The 6,760-nt window shown below is 38.8% G+C and overlaps 1 long non-coding RNA gene across 1 annotated transcript; it reads right to left on the reverse strand.

Annotated features, from left to right (window-relative positions):
• Window positions 1-1,429: 1,429 nt before the first annotated feature.
• On the reverse strand, window positions 1,430-3,257 carry LOC133270827 (uncharacterized). The gene is made up of 2 exons (XR_009743926.1): window positions 2,993-3,257; window positions 1,430-2,354 (listed from the first exon to the last, which is right to left on the reverse strand). It is a non-coding gene; the product is annotated as an uncharacterized LOC133270827 (long non-coding RNA).
• Between the last annotated feature and the right edge of the window lie 3,503 nt (window positions 3,258-6,760).

Here is a 6,760-nt window from a genome sequence, read left to right on the forward strand (position 1 = left end):
TGCTGCACCTGTAGTTTTCAAGACTACTTCTTTACCACCTCTTCCCCTGCACAGTAATTTATCACTATTTTTTTCATGCTAACATCAGTTGCACCACCCAGGTGATCTGCCTCAGCTCATCATCAGCCGTTGTGTATTTTGGAGACTCAAGGTTGCTACAAATTGTCCCAGTTTCACCTTTATAGTGGACAGCCTTATACCTGAGTGACACCCTAAGGGCATTTAGTACATTGACCCTTCTTACTGCTTCCCTCTTAGAATTATAGAATCACAGAATCATTGAATCATTTAGGTTGGAAAAGACTTTTAGGATCATCTGCCTGTTAACCTAGCACTGCCAAGTCCATCGCTAAACTGTGTTCCTAAGTGCCACCTCTACATGTCTCTTAAATACCTCCAGGGAAGGGGACTTAACCACTCATCTTGGCAGCCTGTTTCAGTGATTGGCAGCCCTTTCAGTGAAGACCTGCTCTCTCTGCTGGGGCAGTTGGAAGGGCTCACAGGAGCCAGCTTGTTACTCAGATTGTTACAACAGGGACTGTAGCATGCACTGCGCCAAACCTGCATACCTGGTACAGCTGTCAGTCCTGCCCAAGAACTGCCTGACAGATGTGGAGTCAAGCACATTGCAATGCATTTCTAAATTACTTACAAAGGTCCTGTTGAATTTCAGTCCGACCCAAAATCTTGAGAGCAACCATATGGCTGCCCTCCACAGCTGAGGTTACTGCCTTTGGATTCAGCTGACTCTTCAGATTTGAGTAATCTAATTAAATCTGCCCACTTCTCCACATAGATAATTATTAGTCTTTCTATTACTCATGTTACCGCACAACATCCCCTCTCAATGACTTTATTCATTTCAGAAAAGGATAGCAGGTGCCAGATGGCAAACTGATGCCTTGTGATGCTCAGTATTTCTATCACTTGGTCCTTAGAGTTTCACCTTGCTGCTGTGCTTTAGCCTGAAGGGGATGATTGCTTCAGTTTGCTCTAATAAGCTCTGGAACACAGGAAGTGAAAGTGCGCCATTGCTTTAGAGGAGCAGTTTAAAGCCAGTGAACGTTGTTACTGTCTATATAAAAAGGGACTGGCTGCAGCCTCTTAGACTTGTAAAGAAAAGAACAGCTTTCAATTTTAACAAGTATATTAAGTGCTCTTTGGGCTACCATTTACTAAGAGAACCCCGACTCAAGGTTTAATTATATAAGCCATATTTTTTCCTTAGAAGGAAGTTCAACACAAATAGGTTACATTCTCTACTTACAGATGGTAGTAGGAGCTGTATAGAAGGCTGCAGTGGCCACTAGAAGGTGCATTTTGCATTTATTTTCAGCACGCTTTTCAACCAAAGAGAATGTATGGTGATAGGACTGTTTTCCTTCTGAAATTGTATATTACATGAAAAAAAAAAAGAAAAAGAAGGAAATTGAAACATAAATAGACAAAGACTGTTTATTTATTGCCAGGAGAGACCCATTAGGATTCAGTGCTGTGTTTCCATGGCATCCCAGAGACATAAACAGAAAATACAGGCTAATGCATTCAGTTAGACAGAGATTTTAAAGTCTAATGCACCATCTGAATATATACCACATATGCCCACTATTTATTTATCCATTCTATACACTGCACTGAGACGGAGAACTTGCGAACTATTCCAGGGCTCTAAGCCGTTTACATATGTGTCTCCTGCAGATGTTCAGTACTTATGGGGGACATATATAGGCAGTGTTATATGGCTGCCTTTCAGATTCCTCTCATTTTTCCTCACATCATTTTCCACCTCATTAATATCCTCGTATCTGTAAGTATCTCTGTAGTATTCCTGGTTAGGAAGCAAGAATCAAAGATCCACCCCTTCAGGAAAGGATCCTTCTTAATCTCTTCTTTCTTGTGGACTAAACATTCTTGCCTGTTTGTTGAGTGTTTCAGTTTACAACTACAAATGTTAAGGCTTGTTCTGTTTTTCTCTTCCGGTTTTAAAAACATCCTTTCCAAAACTGAACAAAAAGTCTAAGCAGGATTGTCCTTTCCTCGCTGTAACCCATACATTATCTTCAGTGCATATCAATTAGAGGAGTGCATCTCAGAACTAAAATGGTATAAATGTTGTGGAGCTGATTGCACCTCCTCTGCCATCAGATTTTCACCTGCTTAAGTAAGGTATGAGTTCAGCTTCTTGGGAATTCTGTAAGGCTGTGACGATATGCTAGGGTGAAAGGTTGCCTTGGAGGGAGCATTTTATGCTTTTTTTCCTGTGTGAAGTCTTGTGGTTTGTGAAATTACCTCCCAGGAGATGCAGTATAGACCCATCACTGCCTGAGTTAGTTAAACCTCTAGTTCACAGAGTGCTGGAGAATGATGCATAAGGTGCTGTCTGGACTTATCAAATAAATAAATAAAATCAGACCTTGTTGCACAGAAATGCTTTGAAAGGGCTTTTCATTTAAATAGATGCCCTGATTCATATACATTATCTGCAAGCATTTAGAGATGCCCTGTTTTTTTGGTAAATAATTTTCACTGAAAATGGTTTACTAATCCCACAAGTTAAGAAATAAAACATCTCTTCATGTCATTGTTCCACTTCTAAAAATTTGCAACTTCTACTGAGAAAATAGTGGCGTAGACTACCTGCAGACTGCGTGTAAGGTCAAGACATGGTCTGTGAGTAAGCCATCAACTGTGGGGTCCCCAGTCCTGAGATCAGCCATGTTTCTGAGAGTGTGGGGTGATCATAGGTATCAGGTGAACTGATGTGAGGATGAGAAGGTTTCTGGTGGAAATCTGCCTAGCTTTTGGTATTTGTTCACCAAACGTTAGATTTTTTTTTCACCAAGCAGAAGCTTTGAATGACAAATCATCATGTTGGAAATATCTCAACCACTGTTAATTCTTACTTTTAATGCCACCCTTCTTAAAAGCTGATTGGCTGTGTAGTGGTAAAGCTACAGGAGGAACTGGAGAAACTTTGCATAAAGTTACTTACCTTTTCTGCTAAAAGGTGAAATTTCAGCTCCCTGGATAAAATACAGTTCAGCAAGGAGCAGAAATTAATCAGAGTATTTTCTCAGGTGGCATCTTTCCCATGAGATCAATACATTAGAGATGGGCAGTGGAACATGTAACAGAGAACGGTTACACAGGAGAGAACAGAAAGAAAAAAAAGAAAAAAGAGGTGGATGTTCACACTGAGTGTCAGTGTAGTCCAGAGGATTTCTCCTTAAATCCCTGTCAGAAAAGCAAAGAGGTACATTTGTAAATGTTTTTTTGTCACTCTGCTTTTGTATCAGAGAAAAAAAGGATTAAACTCAAAGGAAGAGCAAAAGAAAGAAAAGAAAACCACATTTGGGGAGGTAGGAGTGATCACAAATTAAGAAAAAGCAGTGTAAAATAAGTTTTGTGAAAGAGGTGAAAAGAAGTTGAAAGAAGTAAGAAGCATCCATACTCTCAAAAAGATCTTGTAATTTTTCATCACCAATTTCTCTGTTCACATGTATCAGAAACTGCTCTGACCAGAGATGATCTTACTTGATATTTTATTTAAAAATTATTAAAAGGTTATTATTTAGTAAAAATATTAAATATAATTAATAGTATTACATTATAAATATTTTTTAAAAATGACATCCCTCCCACTTTAGAGTTTCTTCAGAAGACTGTTCTGTCTTTCCAAGAGGTAGAATCTCACAAGAAAGCACTGAGAAATGTAAACCATGGCTTCCACATGAGAAAAAAAAAGTCGTCTTCTGTAGCAGGCTGTTTTAGAAAAAATGTGCTTGAGAAGTTTTGGAATCCAAGTGATAATTCAGTCTGACCTTGTGATTTGTACTGTAAGGTACAGACTGTCTCCTTCTTAAGCTAACATGATTTAGCTTTTTTGGTGTCTATCATAATCTACTGTGGGATCAAATGTGCTCTCATAAACATCCAAAACAATACTGCTGAAATGAATTCTATCTGTGCAACTTGTGTTGCAAGGTTAAAGTTGCACAGTAAAAATATCACAAAAGTTGATCTTGTACAATGACTTCCACTTAGATTTGTAACTGCAAGAGTTTAGTGTTCTGTTTCTGGAGACAGTTGTCAAAGGCAGCTCAGGAGAGCTCATCCGTTAAAGTATGGATGTTTACATAGAAATAAACCTATTGAGTTTTCTTGCAAAAGAAATGGAAGACCTTCAAAAACAAGTTTCAGAGGAGCATCAAAGTTGCATTAACATTTCCCTTTCAGCGATCTGAAATGGCTACATACTGCACTCTGAAACCTGGAGTAATCTCACAGGACTGAGATGTTTCCTGTTCCCATGTTCACTGTGAGGGCTCTGGAATTAGGAGATACTAACTTGAGCTACTTAATACTGCTAACATAGCTAATGTTGCTTCTACTAATATTACAGACAATGAAAACATTACCAGTTTGCTAGGGTTTTAAAACTTTGGGAAGGAAATAAGTCCTGGAAAAATTTCTATGCAGCAGCACAGGGAGGAATATCTAGGTCTGAAGAACAAATTTGTGCTGGGTATGACACTAACATGAAGCTCATGCAAAGCAGGCTGATGGCTTGGACAAGAGATTGCTGTGTTTGAGGTGGTTGCTGATCGCAGTCACACATCTCCTCGTCTGTCTCTTGCTTCACCTCTGGCAGTGAGAATCTAGGTCTCCAGGGACAATCCCAGTGATGCCCTCTCTGTGGTGCTGATAACCCTGCTCAGCCCTTGGCCTATCCACTGCTGTCCACTGCTGCCTGCTTAGATTGGTCCTGACCTATATTACCTCAGATAAGGCATATCCAATTTTTGCTGACAACTGTGGGAAGTGAGCTTTACATTTGTGTGAATTGGTGTAGCCTGTGCAAGTCAAGATTTAAGCACTCTGGAATAAAATCAATATATTAACATAGCACATATTTGTGATACAAAGCTAACACTTTTTATGTTATTTCTATGACTTTCTTGAAATAAATGGACAACAGAGCAGGAGGTAAAATTATTTCACATCTTTATACTGTCTTCATTGTGATGACTATATTTTCATTGCCTTTGAAGAGAAATGAGCCATTATAACTACCTGCCTATTAAAATACCTTACGTAGATTGATTATCATTTCAAATTATAAGTACTACATATTATGCACTGTTAAATATTTAAATACTCAACTACTAATATACATGAAAACAGAAATTTTTGATTTTTAAAATTTATTTTTTTCTTTAAAGATCATTTTATGTCACTTTTGCTACAAAAAATATCTTTACAATTTACTCCCAAAATCAGATATTTAAACAGATAAATTAAGGAAGAATGTACAGTACATTTAGATTTAAGGAGGACATGAAGTATCCAAGAATCTTATTTTGTGTCCTAACTTTTGCATTTCTCTTGTGTTCATATACAAGACCAGAAAGAGACATGAATGGGTCCTGACACTCTGACTTTTCACAGTTATACTAGTTTTGGTGCTGGATAGTGTTGATTTTCTTCAAAGTAGTTTATATTTTTTGTTATGATTTCAATTTGTAAAGAAAACAGTGTTGATAACCCAGGGATGTCTTAGCTGTTGCTGAGCAGTGCTTGTACACCTTTTCTGTTATTCAGTCTGACTCACCAGTGAGCAGGCTAGGGGTGCATCAGAAGCTGGGAGGGCACACAACCAGGACAACTGACCCCAGCTGACCAAGGGAATATTCCACACCATATGACGCTATGCTTAGCAGTAAAACTGGGGAGGGGAGATTAGCAGGGGCTGCTGTTGCTTCAGGAAGTGGCTAAGCATCAGTAAGTATCTGGTGAGCAGTTTTTTTCTTTTGCATCACTCGTTTTTCTTGGATTTGTTCCCCTTCTCCACCTTCTTTCCTCTCTTTTCCCTCTCCTTTTATAACTATTAGTCTGTCTTCATCTCCTCCTGAGTTTTTGCACTTTTGCCCTTCTGATTCTTCTCTCATCCCACTGAGGGGGGCAGTGGCTGAGCAGCTGGATGATGCTCAGCTGCCTACTGGGGTTAAACCACAACAACAGTGCATGCATGGCACCTTATTGCTGGGTCTTCTATAGACTGAACAGTTTCCTTATGGGACACAATAGTGATCTCTCTGAACAAGCAATAAGGATCAGATTTCACAAGCAACAAGCCAGATTTCAGATCGGCCTTTGTCTACCTTACAGAGGTTACACTGTCGTTTGTATACTGTCATACATCATATCATGCTACATTGCACTCCTAACCTGCCCTCAGGCAAATACCCTAGACCACACAACACCTACTATCAACATGATACTACAAAAACCTAATTCTGATAACTATGCTCTACTATTTCAGGCATAGTGAAATAATTAAAAAGTTCATGGATAAAACCCCAGTGCTCACTTAATAGCACAGAGCTGAGCACTGAAGGTAGCTGGGCCAAGAACTGTACAGTATGACCATCTGAATGGTCAACCACAGAGAGATTTAGGTCCTAAAAAGACGAGCCAGCCTCTACCATTTGGCCTGGGAATATGGCATAATATTGTCTATCAGAAAAATTCAGTGATGTAGACCCAGCCTTTGTCATTGTTATTCAATTACAATTAAAAATAATGTTTTGTTGGATGTTCTATCAGTATTTTTTCCTTATGCTGACAAACCTTTTTAATTAGAGCATGTAACTACAGACAGCACAACTGTGGTCCAACATACAAATGGGAAAATGTTTTTGTAATCACTTGAATTTGGCCATGCTATTGGAGTACTCATTTTATTTATTCATTACTATAC

The sequence above is a fragment of the Pezoporus flaviventris genome, unplaced genomic scaffold (genome assembly GCF_033815535.1).
Source record: "Pezoporus flaviventris isolate CSIRO_AGI_PZ_B2104156 unplaced genomic scaffold, CSIRO_AGI_Pfla_v1 ptg000022l, whole genome shotgun sequence".
NCBI lineage: Eukaryota > Metazoa > Chordata > Aves > Psittaciformes > Psittacidae > Pezoporus > Pezoporus flaviventris.